Here is a 26849-nt window from a genome sequence, read left to right as displayed (position 1 = left end):
CCATCCGATGAAGGTTTATTTCACAAACTGCAGGTTATTTTGTGTTGAATTTATTAAAATCATGTTCTTGTGGAAACGGAGTATATTTACTATCCGATGAAAGTTTATTTCACAAACTGCAGGTTATTTTGTGTTTAATTTAGTAAAATCAGGTTCTTGTGTATAACGGAGTATATTCACCATCTGATGGAAGTTTATTTCACAAACTGCAGGTTATTTTGTGTTGAATTTATTAAAATCAGGTTCTTGTGTATAACGGAGTATATTCACCATCCGATGAAAGTTTATTTCACAAACTGCAGGTTATTTTGTGTTGAATTTATTAAAATCATGTTCTTGTGTGTAACGGAGTATATTTACCATCCGATGGAAGTTTATTTCACAATCTGCAGGTTATTTTGTGTTGAATTTATTAAAATCAGGTTATTGTGTATAACGGAGTATATTTACCATCCGATGAAAGTTTATTTCACAAACTGCAGGTTATTTTGTGTTGAATTTATTAAAATCAGGTTATTGTGTCTTACGGAGTATATTTACCATCCGATGAAAGTTTATTTCACAAACTGCAGGTTATTTTGTGTTGAATTTATTAAAATCAGGTTATTGTGTATAACGGAGTATATTTACCATCCGATGAAAGTTTATTTCACAATCTGCAGGTTATTTTGTGTTGAATTTATTAAAATCATGTTCTTGTGGAAACAGAGTATATTTACCATTTGATGAAAGTTTATTTCACAATCTGCAGGTTATTTTGTGTTGAATTTATTAAAATCATGTTCTTGTGTGTAACGGAGTATATTCACCATCTGATGAAAGTTTATTTCACAATCTGCAGGTTATTTTGTGTTGAATTTATTAAAATCAGGTTCTTGTGTATAACGGAGTATATTTACCATCCGATGAAGGTTTATTTCACAATCTGCAGGTTATTTTGTGTTGAATTTATTAAAATCAGATTCTTGTGTATAACGGAGTATATTCACCAGCTGATGAAAGTTTATTTCACAATCTGCAGGTTATTTTGTGTTGAATTTATTAAAATCATGTTATTGTGTATAATGGAGTATATTCACCAGCTGATGAAAGTTTATTTCACAATCTGCAGGTTATTTTGTGTTGAATTTATTAAAATCAGGTTCTTGTGTATAACGGAGTATATTCACCAGCTGATGAAAGTTTATTTCACAATCTGCAGTTTATTTTGTGTTGAATTTATTAAAATCAGGTTATTGTGTATAACGGAGTATATTTACCATCTGATGAAAGTTTATTTCACAATCTGCAGGTTATTTTGTGTTGAATTTATTTAAATCATGTGCTTGTGGAAACGTAGTATATTTACCATTTGATGGAAGTTTATTTCACAATCTGCAGGTTATTTTGTGTTGAATTTATTAAAATCAGGTTCTTGTGTATAACGGAGTATATTTACCATCCGATGAAAGTTTATTTCACAATCTGCAGGTTATTTTGTGTTGAATTTATTAAAATCAGGTTCTTGTGTATAACAGGATATTCACCAGCTGATGAAAGTTTATTTCACAATCTGCAGGTTATTTTGTGTTGAATTTATTAAAATCATGTTCTTGTGGAAACGGAGTATATTTACCATTTGATGAAAGTTTATTTCACAATCTGCAGGTTATTTTGTGTTGAATTTATTAAAATCAGGTTCTTGTGTATAACAGGATATTCACCAGCTGATGAAAGTTTATTTCACAATCTGCAGGTTATTTTGTGTTGAATTTATTAAAATCATGTTCTTGTGTGTAACGGAGTATATTCACCATCTGATGAAAGTTTATTTCACAATCTGCAGGTTATTTTGTGTTGAATTTATTAAAATCAGGTTCTTGTGTATAACAGTATATTCACCATCTGATGAAAGTTTATTTCACAATCTGCAGGTTATTTTGTGTTGAATTTATTAAAATCATGTTCTTGTGTATAACGGAGTATATTTACCATTTGATGGAAGTTTATTTCACAATCTGCAGGTTATTTTGTGTTGAATTTATTAAAATCATGTTCTTGTGTATAACGGAGTATATTTACCATTTGATGGAAGTTTATTTCACAATCTGCAGGTTATTTTGTGTTGAATTTATTAAAATCAGGTTCTTGTGTACAACGGAGTATATTCACCAGCTGATGAAAGTTTATTTCACAATCTGCAGGTTATTTTGTGTTGAATTTATTAAAATCAGGTTCTTGTGTATAACGGAGTATATTCACCATCTGATGAAAGTTTATTTCACAAACTGCAGGTTATTTTGTGTTTAATTTATTAAACTCAGGTTCTTGTGTATAACGGAGTATATTTACCATCTGATGAAAGTTTATTTCACAATCTGCAGGTTATTTTGTGTTGAATTTATTAAAATCAGGTTCTTGTGTATAACAGTATATTCACCATCTGATGAAAGTTTATTTCACAATCTGCAGGTTATTTTGTGTTGAATTTATTAAAATCAGGTTCTTGTGTATAACGGAGTATATTCACCAGCTGATGAAAGTTTATTTCACAATCTGCAGGTTATTTTGTGTTGAATTTATTTAAATCACGTTCTTGTGTATAACAGGATATTCACCAGCTGATGAAAGTTTATTTCACAATCTGCAGGTTATTTTGTGTTGAATTTATTTAAATCATGTTCTTGTGGAAACGGAGTATATTTACCATCCGATGAAAGTTTATTTCACAATCTGCAGGTTATTTTGTGTTGAATTTATTAAAATCAGGTTCTTGTGTATAACAGGATATTCACCAGCTGATGAAAGTTTATTTCACAATCTGCAGGTTATTTTGTGTTGAATTTATTAAAATCAGGTTATTGTGTATAACAGGATATTCACCAGCTGATGAAAGTTTATTTCACAATCTGCAGGTTATTTTGTGTTGAATTTATTAAAATCAGGTTATTGTGTATAACAGGATATTCACCAGCTGATGAAAGTTTATTTCACAATCTGCAGGTTATTTTGTGTTGAATTTATTAAAATCATGTTCTTGTGTATAACGGAGTATATTCACCATCTGATGAAAGTTTATTTCACAAACTGCAGGTTATTTTGTGATTAATTTATTAAAATCAGGTTCTTGTGTATAACGGAGTATATTTACCATCTGATGAAAGTTTATTTCACAAACTGCAGGTTATTTTGTGTTTAATTTATTAAACTCAGGTTCTTGTGTATAACGGAGTATATTTACCATCTGATGAAAGTTTATTTCACAATCTGCAGGTTATTTTGTATTGAATTTATTAAAATCAGGTTCTTGTGTATAACAGGATATTCACCAGCTGATGAAAGTTTATTTCACAATCTGCAGGTTATTTTGTGTTGAATTTATTTAAATCAGGTTCTTGTGTATAACAGGATATTCACCAGCTGATGAAAGTTTATTTCACAATCTGCAGGTTATTTTGTGTTGAATTTATTAAAATCAGGTTCTTGTGTATAACGTAGTATATTCACCAGCTGATGAAAGTTTATTTCACAATCTGCAGGTTATTTTGTGTTGAATTTATTAAAATCAGGTTCTTGTGTATAACGGAGTATATTTACCATCCGATGAAAGTTTATTTCACAATCTGCAGGTTATTTTGTGTTGAATTTATTAAAATCAGGTTCTTGTGTATAACAGGATATTCACCAGCTCATGAAAGTTTATTTCACAATCTGCAGGTTATTTTGTGTTGAATTTATTAAAATCAGGTTATTGTGTATAACAGGATATTCACCAGCTCATGAAAGTTTATTTCACAATCTGCAGGTTATTTTGTGTTGAATTTATTTAAATCAGGTTCTTGTGTATAACAGGATATTCACCAGCTGATGAAAGTTTATTTCACAATCTGCAGGTTATTTTGTGTTGAATTTATTAAAATCAGGTTCTTGTGTATAACGTAGTATATTCACCAGCTGATGAAAGTTTATTTCACAATCTGCAGGTTATTTTGTGTTGAATTTATTAAAATCAGGTTCTTGTGTATGACGGAGTATATTCACCAGCTGATGAAAGTTTATTTCACAATCTGCAGGTTATTTTGTGTTGAATTTATTTAAATCATGTTCTTGTGGAAACGGAGTATATTTACCATCTGATGAAAGTTTATTTCACAATCTGCAGGTTATTTTGTGTTGAATTTATTAAAATCAGGTTCTTGTGTATAACGGAGTATATTCACCATCTGATGAAAGTTTATTTCACAATCTGCAGGTTATTTTGTGTTGAATTTATTTAAATCATGTTCTTGTGGAAACGGAGTATATTCACCAGCTGATGAAAGTTTATTTCACAATCTGCAGGTTATTTTGTGTTGAATTTATTTAAATCATGTTCTTGTGGAAACGGAGTATATTTACCATCTGATGAAAGTTTATTTCACAAACTGCAGGTTATTTTGTGTTTAATTTATTAAAATCAGGTTCTTGTGTATAACATATATTCACCAGCTGTTGAAAGTTTATTTTAAATGAAGTTTAAGAAGGGAATAAGTTTTGTTTCCTGATGTCCTTTCGACATGAACTGGAAGTCCAAATCTCTCCATGAATGTTAAATTTAAATAAAAACAATTCCCCACATGCTTTTCGGGTTTCGACCCGAATCGCAACAGAATCACCACGTGACATTTTTGTCCAATAAAATGATCCAACGTGAACCACGAGGAGCAGTTTTTAGTCGGATCCGTCTTCGCCGTGAATCAGACGAAGAACCCTCAAGGTGAGACGTTCATTCTGATCCTCTTCTTCATTCAAACCATAAAATCTCCAGGTAATTATTTTATTTCTTATTCCAATCGATCGGGATTGCGATGTGTTTAACCTATTGATGACGTCACATCTGTGCCCCAAAGGTGTAATCTATCTCGACTTTACCTTAATTTCAAGTGAGGATCTCAGAATGAAAAAAAAATTCTCCAGGTGAACGCCAAGGTGTGTTCAGTTACCAAGATTCTTGAAGAGCTCTCGCCAGGAAGCTTAATCATTCCAGCAAGCACTCCATGTAAAACTGTTAAGGAACGGCTGGCTTGGCAAGCGCTAGCTAGGTGCTTGGTAACTTGACACACCTTTCTTGTGTGAATCCCACCTGTCCCCACGTGCTTATTTGGAGGTAAAATGGAGACGGGTTCACCTCCTCAATGTCTGGTTGTGTGATCAATCCCTCAATACAGACTCGGTCCAACCCACGGGATCCCTTGGATCTTTGGACCCGGTCTCCTTCTGGTCTATGATTATCATCTCCTCCTCGTTTGACATCTTCTTGGTCCATGATATCGAGTTCATCGTTTCACGAACCTCACAATCTCCGCAATTGATGTTCGTGCTCCGATCTTACCACGTGACGTCACAATGTAATATATTCCGCTTAAATTAAATAAATCCGTGACGTCAACAAGTGATCTACATCACAGGTAAACCATTCAAGATGGATCAACGGTCCAGTAATCCTGGTGCTGGCTTTACGGTTAAGGTGGCTCGCTGAATATCTTGGGGTCTTGAGTTTGAGCCCCTGTCGTGATGTTGATATAACACCAACAACATCAATGGATCCGATTCTTTAATATTGGGTAAAAGGAAACGATCAAATTGTTCACTCAAGTTGCAAAGTCTTCCCTGAGTTAACTTGCTTCAAAGATGGGTCCATCATTCGAGACCTGCAGAGCTGGTTTACGAGGTAAATGTGGTGGTGGAGGTAAATAAACTTTACGTGTAAACCAGGTGTAAATGACACAAATATGGTGGACCCAGTGTGTGATCCACTTCAGCAATCGGTTACTTTGTAAGGATCTACGTAAGGATCTCCATGACACATAAATGTCAATGAATAACAAAATGGTGAAGGACCAAAAGAGGTAGAACTCATCTCCCTCCTCCCCCTCTCCCTCAACCGGGTGAGCTCCAACCTCCTCATAATCCTTCAGCACGGCGAGGTCCTCCCGTGCCTCCGCGAACTCGACCTCCTCCATTCCTTCCCCCACATACCAGTGCACAAAGGCACGTTTGGCGTACATCAAGTCGAACTTGTGATCGAGTCATGCCCAGGCTTCCGCAATGGCCGTCGTGTTGCTCAACATGGACAGAGCATGCACACAAGACTTTGGCCATGATAAAGCTTGCAGATTATTGTGATCAATCCCTGAGGATATCCCGAAGACTCAATAGCTCAGTGGGTTGTTGCCGCGCACGTGATGTCCTTGGGTTTGAGTCTAGGGTTGAGTCAGCATTTTGGCAGACTCGTCCCACGCAGGAATTTATTCGTTTGTTAAATAAATCTAATATATATATATATATATATATATATATATATATATAATCGGGAGATTAAATAAGACGTAGACGTCGCTTCAGGACGGTCGATCTTTAATTCTCGACAAGTTTCGACCAACAAACGTCTTCTTCTTAGTCTCCAGAAACAACAGGCATGTATATCAGACAAGTATGTACAGTGATATGTGGGTAAGATGTGCGATGTGTGTAGAAGATGCATATAGAAAGAAGAGCCACGCTGAAGCTCACTCACCGTCCCCAAGTTCAGCGGAGTGAAGCGCAGCTAACAGTTACCGTTCACGTTGGAAATTGTGCACGTGTACATACAAATATATATATACATACAAAAACACACAAGCATATATTCATATACCATTTATATTTATATAAGTATGAATACACCACCTACATTTGTAAAGGCAGAATTAATGAATGAGTGAATGAATGGGTTACCGTTAATGATTTGATTGGGTTGATGTTGAAACATTCTTTAATCATCAGAATTTATGCCATGAGGGATTTTTGTCCGAAGTTTATGTTTCCAAAAGGACTCACGTTTCAGAATCGTGGTGTGTGATCGATTTGTAATTGATTCAATGGCAGAGATTTGAATGTCATTGTCCCCCGTCGCACCGCGGAGCGAAAGGGGGACTATGGTTATCTGCTCCGTCCGTGTGTCCGTGCGTGCGAGTATGCATACGTGCGTGCGTGCGTGCGCAAGCGAAGGACGGCATTCGAATTTGGTGTGTGGGTGCAACCCACGTCAAAATCCAAGATGGACGCCGCCATGTATGTCTGACGCCATGTATGTCTGAACCTTGTGAGAGGAATATCTTGAAAAATAAGCGAAGTACCAACTTCTAATCAGGTGTGTGGGTGTATCTAGGCATAAGGAAGAACCCTATTGAAAATTCGGTCGCCACGTCAAAATCCAAGATGGCCGCCACCATATATCGTCACGTGAAAAAGTAAGTACACCCCATGTAAAGTTTTGACTTTTTCAACATATTTCAACATACAGCTATTTGATCTTCATTTCAACAATATTGATAGATAAAGGTGATATAATATAACAAATATCATGAAACATTTACATTTTGGAGTCCATCGTATAATTTACATAAACATAAATGCAAATTTCACATGTGGAAAAAGTAAGTACACCCCGACATTTATCACTACTTCAAAGACCTAAAATTAGAATCAGGTGCACCAGCTCAGGTGCAAATGATTAGAACATCGTTAGAGAGGATCTTGGAGGAACCTGTCTTTTTTAAACTTCAGACATTTAGTTTGGTTTGCTCTTTGTTGTTGAAGTGTGCAGCGTCACCATGCCGAGATCAAAAGGGCTCTCTGAGGCCTTCAGAAAGAAGGTTATAGATGCCTATGAGTCTGGGAAAAGATTTAAAAAGATCTCCAAACAATTTGAAATCAATCATTCGACTGTCCGGAAGATCTCTACAAGTGGAGAAGATTCCAAACAACTGCCAACTTGTTCAGGCCAGGCCGCCCCAGCAAGTTCAGCCCGAGAGCAGACCGCAAGATGCTGAAAGAAGTCTCTAAGAACCCCAGAATTTTATCACGGGACCTTACAGGTAGCTCTTGCCACTGTTGATGTCAAAGTGCACGAGTCTACCATAAGAAAGAGGCTGCACAAATTTGATCTACATGGGAGGTGTGCCAGGAGGAAACCTTTGCTGTCCAGAAAGAACATCAGGGCAAGATAATATCATTGTTGCGTTGATCACGCTCAAGAAATATTTAACTGATCAGACTAAGCATTGTCCCTGTCAAATAATGACGTCATAATTGAGGCACCAATGACGTCATCGTTAACAACACTTATTCTCCATGTGAAGTTCTTTACAATGGGCCATGTTTCAATTTTTTCCATGGAGCAGTTTCAGAGAAATAGAGGTGCAACTTTTTTCCCCATCATGGCGCCTCTACCATGTGACCTATGACGTCCTAATTATCATTTTAAAATTCTACAGTAGGAGGTGCTCCTTTGATGAACATTTTGTGTCCATCAGACCAACAGTTGCAGAGAAAAAAATTCATACTGGTTGGATGAAGCGTTGTACTTATCGAATTATGACATCATAATGAAGGCACCGCTGACATTATCATTAAAACATCTTATTCACCATAGGGAGTACTTGACAATGAGCCATGTTTCATTTTTTTCCATGGAGGGGTTTTGGGGATATAGAGGTGTGAAGTTTTTCCAAGATGGCACCCTGACCATGTGGCCTATGACATCATAATTATCACAAAAAATTCTGCAGGAGGAGGCGCTCCTTTGGTGAAAATTTATTGTCCATCGGACTACCAATTGCAGGGAATTTTTTTTTCATACCGATGGGATCAAGCATTGTGCTTGTCGAATTATGACGTCATAGTGAAAGCACCGGTGACATCATAATTAACATATCTTGTTCCCCATGGGGAGTACTTGACAATGAGCCACGTTTCAATTTTTGTTTTTTTCCAAGATGGCTTCCGTACCACATGACTTATGACGTAATAATTATGAATAAATACATTATACAGGGGGAGGCGCTCCTCTGGTAAAGTGTCGCGTCAATCGCACCAACGGTTGCCGAGAAAATGAATTTAAAAAATGCAGATACGCACGTACGCACTCAACTGATCGCTTAGCCATGCTCTTCGCTTCGTGAGCACAGGGTAATAAATGGGGGAAACCTCTGGCGGTGGTTTGGCGGAAAAAATGGGGCAATGCCCCCACGTTAATTTTTTTCAGGAGTTTACAATTAAAATAAAAACATCCCATATTTAAACGTGAAAAACAAAGCGAAATGGAACCCAAGTGCGTGGATTTCTCCCCCCCGCCACGGCAGATATCGTGGTATTTGCATCGAGTGATGTGATTGGCTGCATCCTTTTTCAAATCAGATTAACAACTTTGAAAATTGTGATTTTTCACAAATGAAGGATTTTCACAAATGAAGGATTTTCACAAATGAAGGATTTTCACAAATGAAGGATTTTCACAAATGAAGGATTTTCACAAATGAAGGATTTTCACAAATGAAGCCATTTCAGAACGAAGCTTTTCTTCAATTAGACGGATTAGAAACTGTTTGTGTTCAACCTTGGGTGAAGAGAGATTTTCTTCACTGACTCTTCTTCACATAGAAGGTGATTTAACTGTGATGCTGATTCCAGATGACATTGTGGATGTTTACGCTAACCGAAGGGAAAAACGATTACACCTACTTTAGTCATTAAGGTATTCAAAAAGGGGACCAAAAAAAACAACAACAACCACGGTCCCCGAAAAGGCCAACCCCCGCTTTGTGGGGAAAAATGGCCTCTAAACGGTGGTTTTTAGTCATTAAGGTAAGAACAGTATTTATATTAAGACAATGCTTATGTATGTGAATCACCGGGGAGACATGATGCATGAAGTATTCGATTTCTTTGTTTTTTAGTCAAGAATTTGTTGTTACACAAATAGTAATATTGGTGGTAGCTGGTAAACATGTCAAACTAGAAAGCATCTGAAAATGCAAAGTCCGTCTGCAACGGTTTGTATTCAGACGTCGTCCTTTTCTTCTTCCTACTGCTCAGAATAATTAAAACATAAAGAAAATACAAAATGAAAATTGATGATTGTATGCAGCCTTGACCTTTCATCTTTAGATATAAAAAAAAAAATCAGTTTCTAGCTTTCGATTGTTGAATCAATTCTGTGACTCAATATGCAAATTCTTAAAATTTCAGGTCGACCAGATGAAAATTGACAATTTTATGTGATACTGACCTTTGACCTTTTGACCAAAATTATTAATTTGCCTTCTCCATATTCACACAATAAAGCTTTGCTGAAAATTTGATGACAAAACTCAAATGGTAAAAAAAAGTTACGGCCCGGACACGCACGCACACACACACACACACACACACACACACACACACACACACACACACACACACACACACACACACACACACACACACACACACACACACACATCGATTTTTCATTTCTGTTCCTCAAAATTCTCTCTCTCTTATACACACACACACACACACACACCTGTGGTGTCTGAGGAACAAGGTGTGGCTGAGGAAGAAGAGGTGTCGGAAAGACTGCAGTGAACGATAGTTGACGTGGTGTACGAGGGGTGAAAACACGAATCGGAATGAAGAACGATTGCTCCGCCATGATAAAGGTCGGTTTACAATTTACATCAAGGATCACATGTAAAAACACACGAGACATTTAGACGCAGGGAGACGGCCCATCATGTCTGTGTCGCATTAACAACAAACATATTTATATAAAGAAAGAAAATGTAAAACGTATTTGGTCGTTGTTGTTGAAGTTGTTGTTGGTGTATGTATGTTTTTTGTGTTTTGTGGGTTTTTTGTAGTTTTTGATCTTTTTCCTTTCCGGGGTGGGGAGGAGAAGGTTGTTCTTCGGTGAGAAAATAGAAATACACAACATTGGGACTGCCGCTTCCGGTTTCTCGATCGAGGTGGCTACTTTTGTTCTCTCCGGGCATCAAAAGTTAATTTATTTTTCCATTCGTGTGTTTGTCAAATTTCCACTTGGTATTTTATCGTCAATGCGTTATTGTTTGTTTCTAGTTCGTTTTGGTTTGAATTTCCTGCAACTCGTAATAAATTAATCGTTTTCTGTTTGCACCGCGTGTGCGGCCTTCTACCCTGAGCCTGAGGCTACCCCCGTCGGTGGTTAACTTAACTTAAGTTAATTACTTCGCTGTTTTGCTTGGTTCTTAGATTTTTCCCTTCTCCTCCGAACATCTACTCTTTGTTTGACGTTTTAAATCCCCCCCCCCCCCCAAAAAAAACAAAAAACATTTATTTCCTTTTCTCCACGTGTGCTGTTTCGTGTGCTTCTGTCCACGTGCGCTGTCTCGCCCCGCCCAGATCTCCTTGCCTTCCACCTTTTGCCCTGTTCACGGGACTCGTGATTGTCCCTTTATGCCCTCTCCCCGTCGGTATTTTGTGAATATAAGATTGTTCTTCACGGTTCTGTTTAAATATTATTTAAATATGTTTTATCTTTCCCCTGCAGCCTGGTGTTGGGTTAGTGGCTAGGGTGCCAGCTTAGGATCCTAGGATCCTGGGTTCGAATCCCGGTCGATCGCTGAATTAACACGAGGTGGGTTGACTCAGCCTGTCATCCTTCCGAGGTCAGCAAATTGAGTACCAGTTCACTGGTAATGCCCTGTTTGTCGTAAAAAGGCGACAAAAAGGGTTGGCGGCAGGAAGGGCATCCGGCCGTAAAACATTGCTTCAAAAAGGGGACCAAAAAACAACAACAACCACGGTCCCCAAAAAAGGCCAACCCCCGCTTGCGGGGAAAAATGGCCTCTAAAGGTGGTTTTTTTCCCCCTGCAGTGTTTTATTCAGTGGTATATTACAACACGCTGTTTTTCTTCCTATTTAAAAGGCTTTTTTCAATTTCCTCTTCAACTCAATCCACTTCAAAAAAAAAATCAATCTCTTACAATTCTTCCTCACGACATGTTCAAAACTCACCTTCATTCCACCCCTCCACTATCGTTCTTAAACGGATCTCTAACTTGAAAATCACAATAAACCCAATTTGTTATAAATGTTCGTCTTTCATTAATCTTCCACTTTATAAACACCCCCCTCTCCCCTCCCATCCAAATCTCCCCCCTTGCCCCTGCACTCCGAAACTCCCCCCTTTCCCCTCCCCTCCGAAACTCCACCATCACCCCTCCCCTTTAAAACTCCCCCCAACCCCTCCCCTTCAAATCTCCCCCCCCTACCATCCATCTCCAATTCTCCCCCCTGCCCCCTCCTCCTCAAAGCCCCCTCCTCCCCACTTCGTCTCCCTTCTATCTCATACCTTCACCTCTCCCAACCTTCTACTTTCCTCTGCCCCCCCCCCCCCTCAAACAACCCCTCACTGTGCCTCATCCCATCACCATCAAACCTTTGGTCCTCCTCATCCTTCCCTTTATTGTAACTCTTCTGTAATTTCTGACACACTATCAACAGCTCTCCCTACCTCCCCCTCTCATCCTTCATCTGACCCTACCCCTACCCTCCCCTGTCCTGCACCCGATGCTTCCCCTCTCTCTTTATTAATGGTATGGACCTCAAACAACCAGGGCCTTCGCTCAAACCTGACTGATCTCTCCATACAGATTGCTTCTGACAATCCAGACTTGATCTGCTAAACAGAAACTTTCCTCCTTCAAGATGTCTCTGATTCCTTAATATCTCTTCCTGGCTACTCCCTCCTCCGGTATGATAGACCTGAGCCTCGTCCTAGTGGTGGGGTTGCTATCTTTATCAAAAACTCTCTTCCTCACTCTCCTTGCACTGCCCTCTCTCCACCTCACCCCCAGGAGTACCTCTGGCTACGACTTCCTCTCCGCTCCCACCTTTTGTTCATATGTGTTCTGTACCGTCCTCCAAACAGTGATGACTCCATTTACATTTCGCTGTCTGACAACATGGACCAACTTCTATCCACTCATCCCAACTCTCTCTTCCTCATATGTGACTGCGACTTCAACTGTCATCATGCCAGCTGGCTGGGTGTAGGTTCCTCTCTCACCAGTCATGGCACCTCAGCAAAGGACTTCTGTGACTCATTGGGACTGACACAATCTGTCAATTTCCCGACCCGGATCTCAGTCAACAGAGCATCTTCTCTTCTAGACTTGGTTATGACGAACTTCCCTGCAAATGTCTGCTGCTCTTCCTCTGCTCCAATCAGTTCTTCTGATCATCTGCTTGTTAAAGTGGACATCTCTGGCCATTCTCAGAGAGCCTCCTCAGCATCGATGAGTCTGGCATTGAACTCAGGCCGACTGGCACGGTCTTCAAGCAGCCATCAATCATCTGGACTGGTCTCCCATCTCCACTGCCTCTGACATCAATTCTTCCTGTGAATTCTTCCAAAGCAAACTGCTCTCTCTCATGCACAGATTTATCCCATCTCGTCTTCAGTTGTCTTACCCTTCCTCCCGTCCATGGTACACTGAATGTTGTGGTGAGGCAGTTGCCCTGAAACAACTTGCCTTTGCCTCTTGGAAGGCTAATCCAACTGACGACAATCTCAGTTCCTTCCACGAAGCTCAGAACAAGTGTGTGTCTATGCTCAGGAGTGCCAGGAAGCACTATCTCTCCACACTCAAGAATGAACTCTCAAACCTGTCACCTTCCTCCAAATCCTGGTGGCGTCTGGTCAAATCCGTTTCTGGTGTTTGTTCCCCCTCCATCCCCTCCCTCACCTCAAATGGCTACACAGTTGACACCGCACGTGACAAAGCCGAATGCCTCAACTCTGTTTTTGCCTCAAAATCTTGTGTCCCAAACCCATCTCTCTCTGTTCCCACCTTACCCAGTCGAACCCAACTGCTCCTGGACTCTGTGTCCTTCTCTCCTGACAAGGTGAAGAAGTTTTGTCAAACCTCGACTGATTCTGCAACTGGACCAGACGGCATCAGCCCACGGGTCCTAAAATCCTGCTCTGCCACTCTATCTCACCCTCTCTCTGTTCTTTTCTCCCTCTCTTTTGCTGAAGGCCATCTGCCAGCAACTTGGAAATCAGCAAACATTGCCGCTTTAAACAAGAAAGGTGCAAAAACAGATCCTTGCAACTACAGACAAATCAGCCTGCTCCCAATTATCAGCAAAGTCATGGAATCCATCAATGCTTCGGATATCAAATCCTTCCTCTTCTCCAAAGGCTTGATCTCCGATCATCAATTTGGATTCAGACCAGGTCATTCTACTCTGGACATGTTGCTTCTGCTTTCTCAACAACGGATGGAGGTCCTCAATGCCAAACAGGAAGTCAGAGCTGTCTCCCTTGACATATCACGTGCCTTCGATACGGTCTGGCACCCAGCTCTGCTCACCAAATTCTCCTCCTATGATATCCATGGAAATCTCCACACATGGCTTGCGGACTTCTTCTCTGGTCGTAGTCAACATGTGGCCCTGAATAGATTTCTCTCATCTCCCCTTCCTGTTCAGGCTGGAGTTCCCCAAGGTAGTGTTCTGGGCCCTGTGCTTTTTCTGATCTTCATCAATGATCTCTCCGACTGTCTGGAAAATCCTCTCTATCTCTTTACTGATGACTCCACTCTCTGCCGCTCCATTCCTCATCCCTCAGATCGGCAGTCTGCAGCCTCCTCGCTCTCTGCAAACCTAGACAAAATCACAGACTGGTCAAACAAGTGGAACATGTCTTTCAATCCTGACAAATCTAACACTCTTATGATGTCTCTCCGAAAAGACAGCACTGGCCAAACCCTCCCATCTACTTTCTCAACAATCCTCTCCAAGATGTTCTGTCGCTCAAGCTTTTGGGTCTCACTATCTGCCATGATATTTCCAGGGAAAACCAAATTTCCAAGCTGGCCTCCAAAGCCAGTCGCCGACTGGGCATCCTCCGTCGTGCAAAGTCCTTTCTTGGCACACCTGAGCTCCTCACCACATACAAGGCTTTCATCCACAGCTCAATGGAATACTGTTCTCCCCTCTGGACCGGTGCTCCTGCTTCACACCTAGCTCGGCTTCACGCTGTTCAAACCAAAGCTTTCAGAATCATTGGAATCTCCCGCGATGATGCTAACTCCGAGGGCCTTTTACTCACTCACCGCAGGCAGGTTGGTAGTCTTTCTGTCTTCTACCGACTCCTCTCCGGCCTTGTTCCCCCAGCTCTCTCTGTGCTCTGTCCCCCAAATATTCCTACAGGTCGCACAAGATCAGCCAGCAACCCTCTCCTGTTTAAACTGCCAAAATCAAGACTCTCTGCTCACCTTCACTCCTTCATTCCTCTTTTCTCCCGCCTCTGGAACAAACTCCCTCACTCCCTTCAATCCCACTCCTCCCTCCAGGTCTTTAAAACAGCTGTTCACCACCATCTCTTGTCTTCCCCCATCCAAAACCTTGATCTTTTCTACCCCCGCTAATTCACCCCAGATCCACTTTTTTTTAAATTCCAACTTCTTTCCTGGAAGTCCTTGCAGTGTCCTTGTGTTTTATACCTCTCCAACCTCCCCCCAAGCCCTCTCCCTCCCACAGATCTCTCGATGGCGCTGCTCTCAAATGTTGTCCTTGCATCCGTTCTTCCCATTGTCCTTCCCAAGTGTCCTTCCCACTCTCTCCCCATCTTGTCTTCTGCTCCCCTTATTATATGTTTTATGTGTCGGTTTGACTTTTTGTGTGATTAATGTTGGCTCTTTCACGAGCCTCGATCTTGTATACAAAAAAAAAAGAAACAAACAAAAAAAACATCAAGCATACACCACCCCTTGATACACTCCGCACAGAAACTAATGGGGATTCTTCTTCGCGGTGATTACCTCCGCTACCAAAGGTGCATGGAGGTTATGTTTTCACCCCTATCTGTCTGTTTGTCTGTTTGTAAACAAAATATCTCAAAGAGTTGTGGACGGATTCGGACGAAATTTGGCAGAGAGGAAGCGTATGTGACAAGGACAAAATGGTTTGATTTTGGTGAAGATCTGGATTCGGATCCGGCTATTAGAATTTTAAGTGATTCTTCACCATTGGGAGATCGGGCCAAAAACGATACATAGCAGGATATCTCAAAAAGTTATTGATGGATTTGGACAAAACTTGTTGGACAGGTTGTGTGTGAGACAATAAATAATCTTTTCGATTTTGGTGAAGATCCGGATCCGGATGCAGCTAGTAAAATGTTTTGAGTGATTCTTTACCATTGAGTGATATGGTCAACCAGGTGGAGGTATGTGTGCTCTCTTCGGAGTGCTGTTCTATTTTCAGCCTGCAACACCAGACAGGGGGCCAAATCTTCCCCGTTCTTCCTTGCTGGCGTATTCGGCGGAGAAGCGCAGTCAAGGTCAGAGTGCTGACCAGTCCACACGAACACCTCGCACACAATCACTCAAATCACACATCACTCTCATCTTCCACAATAAAATAAAGTAATTAATTATATTTTGTGACCTCTTTGCCTTTTACTGATGTGGTTTACCAATGGGGGTGGGGGCGGGGCTTTTGATTCTGACTGATGACCCTCAAGTGTTATTGCTGAATACACACAGACCGAATGTCTAATGGAGTCTATCGGGTCTTATAGGGTCTTAGGGTTACAAAGCATCTCAGGGATCTTATGGGTCTTTGCGGTCTTTGGGATCTAAAGGGTCTTAAAGAGTCTTAGTGGTCTAAAAGGGTCTTTGTGGTCTTATGGGTCATTGGGGGGGTCTTCATCGGATCTTTAGCATTTGAAGGATATTTGAGGTCTTAAGTGTCTTGGGGGTCTTATGGGTCGTTGGTGCTCTCAATTGGGTTTTAAACTAAAGGTCTGAAGTGCATTTCGGGTATCAAGGGTATTTGGAGTCTAAAGGATCTTAAAGGGACCTAGAGTCTTGGGGGGTCTTTTGGGTATTAAGGGTCTACATGGTATTCAGGGTCTTTGGGGTCTCAAGCATCATCGGGGTCTTCAGATTATTCGGGGTTCTTCATCGCTTGTTCCGCTTAACGAGCGGCTTGTAAAGCTTGAAACGGAACGACTGGCTTAGAAAGCGATAGCAAGCCGTTTGTTGACGGAACAAACCGCTGCTGATCTTATACTATTTGTGTGGTTCAAACATTGTCAGATGTTAAAATTTCACGAATTCAATCACCATTAATACAAAACCTTATAACGGGGGAGGGGAGGGGGGAAATTTAAAATGCGATGCCAGGAACCCCCTCCAACCCCACCCCTCCATGACCATTTGTTCTGCTTTGTTGAGATGGGATAAACTCCATGTTGTTTGGAAGCCCCGCCCATTCGTGGGAGGTCGCACGTTGGTGCGTGAATCCACGTCCCTCATGTTGTTTAGAAGCCCCGCCCATTAGTGGGAGGTCGCACCTTGGTGGGCGGTTCCACGAAAAAGACAAAAACAGTGTTTTGCTTTTTCATCGACTCGGCAAGCTCAAGTGTAACCAGAACATCACAAGGATTCAAGTTTATTTGGTGAGTTAAATCGAGTTTATTTGGTGAGTTAAATCGAGTTTATTTGGTGAGTTAAATCAAGTTTATTTGGTGAGTTAAATCGAGTTTATTTGGTGAGTTAAATCGAGTTTATTTGGTGATTAAAGCTGAAAATATATTATTTTGCAGAGACGTCATTGTTATTAATCCCAATTTTGTGGAGAACTTCCTTGCGTTTGTGTCTCCACCCCGAGAAGATAATGACGTCGATTCTCGGAACAGTGTTCACTTCCCCCGAATGACGTCACTGCGTCACGTACTATTTAGGCGTTCACTTCCTGGACCGGTTCCGTAACCACAGGAAAGTTTATCCGGTTATAGATTTTGTTTATTTTATTCCTTGAAGGACGAAAACGTTTTGTTTCTTCCTATGTACATCTTTTGTCTTTGTTGGTGAAGCCTCAGCCTTGAGTACACACCTGATTCGGTGAGTCAGATGCACACGCACACCAACAACGCACCACGAACACCGACCACGCACTTGTGTGTAGAACAGGTAATGTGATACTGTTGATCAGAATGTACCTGTTTTTATCATGTTACCAGGTAAGTCAAAGAATGCAGACCGAGACGAGAACGGCACTCAGAAGAGAGCACATACCTCCACCTGGTTAGCCACATCTGATATAAATATTATAAATTCAATGGTGAAGAATCACTGGATAAATTAAATAATTCTCATATCCGAATCCATATTCAGATCTTCACCAAAATCGAATCCATTTGTCCTTGTCAGACACCCAACCTGTCCACCAAATTTCGTCCGAATCCATCCACAACTTTTTGAAATATTTTGTTCACGCACAAACAGGGGTGAAAACATAAGTCGAGTTAAAATGTTTTCCTGTTTATCATCGCTTTCTTTCAATAAAGTGGGGAGGGAGAGGGAGGGTTTTTATTTTTTTATTTTTTTTTCAGAGTGAAATTTTAATGGATTATTCAACGCACAATATGTTTTTTTCTTAAATATACTTGATCGGACATTTATGATGAATCATGTTATGATTTCTAAACGAGTAAACCTTCGTATGTACGCACTGATACGATTCAAATAAAGAAAATAAAGAAACCTATGTCGCATTGAGTTCTGTTTACTTTTAATATTTGCTGATACATATAACAATGGTGGACCAAAACTTCGGCTTTTAAGAATAATGTCCGGTTGCCATACATGTATCTATCAGCAGCTATTGCCATCACATTCATACATATTTGACTAGAATTCCTCGCCACGAAATGTCACTTCATGGTACCGGTACATGCATGTTGAGCAGTTTGGCAGACATGGAAGACGACATTAACCACATCAAAAGGATGTCTGATTCGCGTTTATACATCTATCTATCAGCAGCAACTGCTATTATAGCACTCATAGATGTATCTATATATCAGCAGCTACTGCTATTATAGCACTTATAGATAGATGTATCTATATATCAGCAGCTACTGCTATTATAGCACTCATAGATGTATCTATCAGCAGCTACTGCTATTATATCACTCATAGATGTATCTATATATCAGCAGCTACTGCTATTATAGCACTCATAGATGTATCTATACACAAAGAATTAAGTTAAGCACCCCCCCGTTTTTTTACAACCTCGCACATTACAAGGTTGTTGTCGTCAAAACAGTGTAATATACCCATGATATTGCTATATTTTCTGGAGAAGTGATATTATGGTCACATAAAAACATAACAATCATGCCGTTTTCAATATTTTATTCTGAATAATTTAAGGTGAAATTTTTTGGGAATTTTAGGCATATTTTCACCTCAATTTAAGTATGGAGCTCTCGGTCCATCACGGACAGTGTGGATGACGTTTATGTTTTCTAACGTACAGTCATTGTTCTGAGAAGACCTCTAGCGATCTTTGCGTCAATAACGTGTGTAGGACCCACGTGATCGGATGGAGCAAGGTGCTGTGACAACCATCCCCTGGCCTGCGTACAGTCCTGACCTGAACCCCCTCGAGCACGTTTGGGACATGTTGGGACGACAAATTGCGAAGATGGTCCCTCCAATAGCCAATCTGGATGAATTGGAACGTGCATTACATCGGGAATGGAACAACCTGCCACAGCAACGCATACGACGGCTTACAGGGTCTATGAGACGTAGGGTTGAGTCAGTGATCCGATCACGTGGGTCCTACACACGTTATTGACGCAAAGATCGCTAGAGGTCTTCTCAGAACAATGACTGTACGTTAGAAAACATAAACGTCATCCACACTGTCCGTGATGGACCTATAGCTCCATACTTAAATTGAGGTGAAAATATGCCTAAAATTCCCAAAAAATTTCACCTTAAATTATTCAGAATAAAATATTGAAAACGGCATGATTGTTATGTTTTTATGTGACCATAATATCACTTCTCCAGAAAATATAGCAATATCATGGGTATATTACACTGTTTTGACGACAACAAACTTGTAATGTGCGAGGTTGTAAAAAAACGGGGGGGTGCTTAACTTAATTCTTTGTGTATATATATCAGCAGCTACTGCTATTATAGCCCTCATAGATGTATCTATATATCAGCAGCTACTGCTATTATAGCACTCATAGATGTATCTATCAGCAGCTGCTGCTATTATAGCACTCATAGATGTATCTATATATCAGCAGCTACTGCTATTATAGCACTCATAGATGTATCTATATATCAGCAGCTACTACTATTATAGCACTCATAGATGTATCTATCAATCAGCAGCTACTGCTATTATAGCACTCATAGATGTATCTATATATCAGCAGCTACTGCTATTATAGCACTCATAGATGTATCTATCAGCAGCTACTGCTATTATAGCACTCATAGATGTATCTATCAATCAGCAGCTACTGCTATTGTAGCACTCATAGATGTATCTATCAATCAGCAGCTACTGCTATTATAGCACTCATAGATGTATCTATCAGCAGCTACTGCTATTATAGCACTCATAGATGTATCTATCAATCAGCAGCTACTGCTATTATAGCACTCATAGATGTATCTATCAATCAGCAGCTACTGCTATTATAGCACTCATAGATGTATCTATCAATCAGCAGCTACTGCTATTATAGCACTCATAGATGTATCTATCAGCAGCTACTGCTATTATAGCACTCATAGATGTATCTATCAATCAGCAGCTACTGCTATTGTAGCACTCATAGATGTATCTATCTATCAGCAGCTACTGCTATTATAGCACTCATAGATGTATCTATCTATCAGCAGCTACTGCTATTATAACACTCATAGATGTATCTATCTATCAACAGCTACTGCTATTATAGCACTCATAGATGTATCTATATATCAGCAGCTACTGCTATTATAGCACTCATAGATGTACCTATCTATCAGCAGCTACTGCTATTATAGCACTCATAGATGTATCTATCTATCAACAGCTACTGCTATTATAGCACTCATAGATGTATCTATATATCAGCAGCTACTGCTATTGTAGCACTCATAGATGTATCTATCTATCAGCAGCTACTGCTATTATAGCACTCATAGATGTATCTATATATCAGCAGCTACTGCTATTATAGCACTCATAGATGTACCTATCTATCAGCAGCTACTGCTATTATAGCACTCATAGATGTATCTATCTATCAACAGCTACTGCTATTATAGCACTCGTAGATGTATCTATATATCAGCAGCTACTGCTATTATAGCACTCATAGATGTACCTATCTATCAGCAGCTACTGCTATTATAGCACTCATAGATGTATCTATCTATCAACAGCTACTGCTATTATAGCACTCATAGATGTATCTATATATCAGCAGCTACTGCTATTATAGCACTCATAGATGTACCTATCTATCAGCAGCTACTGCTACTATAACACTCATAGATGTATCTATCTATCAACAGCTACTGCTATTATAGCACTCATAGATGTATCTATATATCAGCAGCTACTGCTATTATAGCACTCATAGATGTACCTATCTATCAGCAGCTACTGCTATTATAGCACTCATAGATGTATCTATATATCAGCAGCTACTGCTATTATAGCACTCATAGATGTATCTATATATCAGCAGCTACTGCTATTATAGCACTCATAGATGTACCTATCTATCAGCAGCTACTGCTATTGCAGCACTCATAGATGTATCTATATATCAGCAGCTACTGCTATTACAGCACTCATAGATGTATCTATATATCAGCAGCAACTGCTATTACAGCACTCATAGATGTATCTAAAAATCAGCAGCTACTGCTATTACAGCACTCATAGATGTATCTATATATCAGCAGCTACTGCTATTACAGCACTCATAGATGTATCTATATATCAGCAGCTACTGCTATTATAGCACTCATAGATGTACCTATCTATCAGCAGCTACTGCTATTATAGCACTCATAGATGTACCTATCTATCAGCAGCTACTGCTACTATAACACTCATAGATGTATCTATCTATCAACAGCTACTGCTATTATAGCACTCATAGATGTATCTATATATCAGCAGCTACTGCTATTATAGCACTCATAGATGTACCTATCTATCAGCAGCTACTGCTATTATAGCACTCATAGATGTATCTATATATCAGCAGCTACTGCTATTATAGCACTCATAGATGTATCTATATATCAGCAGCTACTGCTATTATAGCACTCATAGATGTACCTATCTATCAGCAGCTACTGCTGTTATAGCACTCATAGATGTACCTATCTATCAGCAGCTACTGCTATTATAGCACTCATAGATGTATCTATATATCAGCAGCTACTGCTATTATAGCACTCATAGATGTACCGATCTATCAGCAGCTACTGCTATTATAGCACTCATAGATGTATCTATATATCAGCAGCTACTGCTATTATAGCACTCATAGATGTATCTATATATCAGCAGCTACTGCTATTATAGCACTCATAGATGTACCTATCTATCAGCAGCTACTGCTATTATAGCACTCGTAGATGTACCTATCTATCAGCAGCTACTGCTATTATAGCACTCATAGATGTACCTATCTATCAGCAGCTACTGCCATTACAGCACGCATAGATGTATCTATATATCAGCAGCTACTGCTATTATAGCACTCATAGATGTATCTATATATCAGCAGCTACTGCTATTACAGCACTCATAGATGTATCTATATATCAGCAGCTACTGCTATTACAGCACTCATAGATGTATCTATATATCAGCAGCTACTGCTATTACAGCACTCATAGATGTATCTATATATCAGCAGCTACTGCTGTTATAGCACTCATAGATGTATCGATCTATCAGCAGCTACTGCTATTGCAGCACTCATAGATGTATCTATATATCAGCAGCTACTGCTATTACAGCACTCATAGATGTATCTATATATCAGCAGCAACTGCTATTACAGCACTCATAGATGTATCTAAAAATCAGCAGCTACTGCTATTACAGCACTCATAGATGTATCTATATATCAGCAGCTACTGCTATTACAGCACTCATAGATGTATCTATATATCAGCAGCTACTGCTATTATAGCACTCATAGATGTACCTATCTATCAGCAGCTACTGCTATTATAGCACTCATAGATGTATCTATATATCAGCAGCTACTGCTATTATAGCACTCATAGATGTATCTATATATCAGCAGCTACTGCTATCATAGCACTCATAGACATATCTATATATCAGCAGCTACTGCTATTATAGCACTCATAGATGTATCTATATATTAGCGGCTACTGCTATCATAGCACTCATAGATGTATCTATATATCAGCAGCTACTGCTATTATAGCACTCATAGATGTATCTATCTATCAGCAGCGATTGCTATCATAGCACTCATAGATGTATCTATCTATCAGCAGCTACTGCTATCATAGCACTCATAGATGTATCTATCTATCAGCAGCTACTGCTATTATAGCACTCATAGATGTATCTATATATCAGCAGCTACTGCTATTATAGCACTCATAGATGTATCTATCTATCAGCAGCTACTGCTATTATAGCACTCATAGATGTATCTATATATCAGCAGCTACTGCTATTATAGCACTCATAGATGTATCTATATATCAGCAGCTACTGCTATTATAGCACTCATAGATGTATCTATATATCAGCAGCTACTGCTATTATAGCACTCATAGATGTATCTATATATCCGCAGCTACTGCTATTATAGCACTCGTAGATGTATCTATCTATCAGCAGCTACTGCTATTATAGCACTCATAGATGTATCTATCTATCAGCAGCTACTGCTATTATAGCACTCATAGATGTATCTATCTATCAGCAGCTACTGCTATTATAGCACTCATAGATGTATCTATCTATCAGCAGCTACTGCTATTGTAGCACTCATAGATGTATCTATCTATGAGCAGCTACTACTATTATAGCACTCATAGTTGTATCTATATATCAGCAGCTACTGCTATTATAGCACTCATATATGTATCTATATATCAGCAGCTACTGCTATTATAGCACTCATAGATGTATCTATCTATCAGCAGCTACTGCTATTATAGCACTCATAGATGTATCTATCTATCAGCAGCTACTGCTATTATAGCACTCATAGATGTATCTATATATCAGCAGCTACTGCTATTATAGCACTCATAGATGTATCTATATATCAGCAGCTACTGCTATTATAGCTCTCATAGATGTATCTATCTATCAGCAGCTACTGCTATTATAGCACTCATAGATGTATCTATCTATCAGCAGCTACTGCTATTATAGCACTCATAGATGTATCTATCTATCAGCAGCTACTGCTATTATAGCACTCATAGATGTATCTATCTATCAGCAGCTACTGCTATTATAGCACTCATAGATGTATCTATCTATCAGCAGCTACTGCTATTATAGCACTCATAGATGTATCTATATATCAGCAGCTACTGCTATAATAGCACTCATAGATGTATCTATATATCAGCAGCTACTGCTATTATAGCACTCATAGATGTATCTATATATCAGCAGCTACTGCTATTATAGCACTCATAGATGTATCTATATATCAGCAGCTACTGCTATTATAGCACTCGTAGATGTATCTATATATCAGCAGCTACTGCTATTATAGCACTCGTAGATGTATCTATCTATTAGCAGCTACTGCTATTATAGCACTCATAGATGTATCTATCTATCAGCAGCTACTGCTATTATAGCACTCATAGATGTATCTATCTATCTATCAGCAGCTACTGCTATTATAGCACTCATAGATGTATCTATCTATCAGCAGCTACTGCTATTATAGCACTCATAGATGTATCTATCTATCAGCAGCTACTGCTATTATAGCACTCATAGATGTATCTATCAGCAGCTACTGCTATTATAGCACTCATAGATGTATCTATCTCTCAGCAGCTACTGCTATTATAGCACTCATAGATGTATCTATCTATCAGCAGCTACTGCTATTATAGCACTCATAGATGTATCTATATATCAGCAGCTACTGCTATTATAGCACTCATAGATGTATCTATATATCAGCAGCTACTGCTATTATAGCACTCATAGATGTATCTATCTATCAGCAGCTACTGCTATTATAGCACTCATAGATGTACCTATCTATCAGCAGCTACTGCTATTATAGCACTCATAGATGTACCTATCTATCAGCAGCTACTGCTATTATAGCACTCATAGATGTACCTATCTATCAGCAGCTACTGATATTATAGCACTCATAGATGTATCTATCTATGAGCAGCTACTGCTATTATAGCACTCATAGATGTACCTATCTATCAGCAGCTATTGCTATTATAGCACTCATAGATGTATCTATCTATCAGCAGCTACTGCTATTATAGCACTCATAGATGTATCTATCTATGAGCAGCTACTGCTATTATAGCACTCATAGATGTATCTATATATCAGCAGCTACTGCTATTATAGCACTCATAGATGTATCTATCAGCAGCTACTGCTATTACAGCACTCATAGATGTATCTATCTATCAGCAGCTACTGCTATCATAGCACTCATAGATGTATTTATCTATCAGCAGCTACTGCTATTATAGCACTCATAGATGTATCTATATATCAGCAGCTACTGCTATTATAGCACTCATAGATGTATCTATCTATCAGCAGCTACTGCTATTATAGCATTCATAGATGTATCTATCTATCAGCAGCTACTGCTATTATAGCACCCATAGATGTATCTATATATCAGCAGCTCCTGCTATTATAGCACTCATAGATGTATCTATCAGCAGCTACTGCTATTATAGCACTCATAGATGTATCTATCAGCAGCTACTGCTATTATAGCACTCATAGATGTATTTATATATCAGCAGCTACTGCTATTATAGCACTCATAGATGTATCTATATATCCGCAGCTACTGCTATTATAGCACTCATAGATGTAACTATCTATCAGCAGCTACTGCTATTATCGCACTCATAGATGTATCTATATATCAACAGCTACTGCTGTCATAGCACTCATAGATGTATCTATATATCAGCAGCTACTGCTATTATAGCACTCATAGATGTATCTATATATCAGCAGCTACTGCTATTATAGCACTCATAGATGTATCTATATATCAGCAGCTACTGCTATCATAGCACTCATAGATGTATCTATCTATCAGCATCTACTGCTATTATAGCACTCATAGATGTATCTATCTATCAGCAGCTACTGCTATTATAGCACTCATAGATGTATCTATCTATCATCACCTACAACTATATGTAGTGCAGCGCTCGTTTAATTTTTGACTAGGAATCCACAGCAATAATGATCACGTGAGGCTTTCCCGTTTGCCGATGATATTTGGCTTCTCCTTCAGAATACCAACTACCTCTTGAACTTCCGAGTGGGCCTCTTCTCGGCAGTACGACTCTCACTGTAGGTACTGCATATAGGATATGACTCATCTGTGGTACTCAGCTCCTCAACATCGTCACAGAAATAGCACACATCTTCATAGCCAGCCGTGTAGTGTGGCTTCTCTGTCGCATCGTTGTCTGTGAGATTGGCTTTGGCGTAGACATTATTGAAGACGTTTGCCTCATTGGTCTCCTGCAGATCGGCGAAGTTCGAGCACATGTAACTTGGCTCAGACAGTACGCGAGCACATACAAAATTCGAACCTGTTCCATTGAGCGAGAACGGATTTTACTGACTTCGCGAGCAAAAAAAAAATATATATATATTTTTAGGGGCGGACAACTTTTATGGGGCGGGCGGCGATGATAAACAGGAAATTTTTTTAAACCAGCCTAACCACGATCCACCTTTGGTGGCGGAGGTAACAAGGTTTGAATATGCAGACACTGTGTCTAAGCATCCTCGGTGCAGGATCTCCGACACGGTGCATCATGAACTCTTGTAATGGGATGAAGTTGTTTGGAATCTGTGAATCCCATTGTTGTTGTGATTCAGAAGAGAGCTGGAACCACACTTGGTAGAGCGCATACCTCCACCAGGTTGAACAGTTTACGGTTTGTATCCACTGA

At 39.5% G+C, this 26849-nt stretch overlaps 2 protein-coding genes and 1 long non-coding RNA gene across 13 annotated transcripts in view; 2 read left to right on the top strand and 1 right to left on the bottom strand.

Moving 5' to 3' along the window:
* LOC137414956 (E3 ubiquitin/ISG15 ligase TRIM25-like) overlaps window positions 1-26849 on the bottom strand; it is a 1058494-nt gene that overhangs the window by 436971 nt on the left and 594674 nt on the right. The window lies entirely within an intron of this gene.
* LOC137417051 (E3 ubiquitin-protein ligase TRIM11-like) overlaps window positions 1-26849 on the top strand; it is a 150100-nt gene that overhangs the window by 54790 nt on the left and 68461 nt on the right. For 2 of the 11 annotated variants that reach the window (XM_078770109.1, XM_078770111.1), the window contains exon 1: window positions 17319-17720. The exons of 4 other annotated variants lie outside the window; for them this stretch is intronic. The gene's annotated coding sequence lies outside the window, so the exon portion shown is untranslated. Of the gene's footprint in view, window positions 1-17212; window positions 17276-17317; window positions 17721-26849 lie in introns of those variants that run through there. 5 more of the 11 variants (XM_078770103.1, XM_078770104.1, XM_078770105.1 and 2 more) reach the window with 4 other exon arrangements.
* On the top strand, window positions 2966-4673 carry LOC144889527 (uncharacterized). Its single transcript, XR_013621844.1, has 3 exons — window positions 2966-3012; window positions 3103-3162; window positions 4410-4673. It is a non-coding gene; the product is annotated as an uncharacterized LOC144889527 (long non-coding RNA).

Source organism: Myxine glutinosa, chromosome 1, assembly GCF_964187855.1.
Source record: "Myxine glutinosa chromosome 1, kmMyxGlut1.1, whole genome shotgun sequence".
In the NCBI taxonomy this organism is placed as follows: Eukaryota; Metazoa; Chordata; class Myxini; order Myxiniformes; family Myxinidae; genus Myxine; species Myxine glutinosa.
The sequence above is the reverse complement of the archived record's forward strand: the minus strand, read 5'-3'. Positions and strand labels throughout refer to the sequence as shown.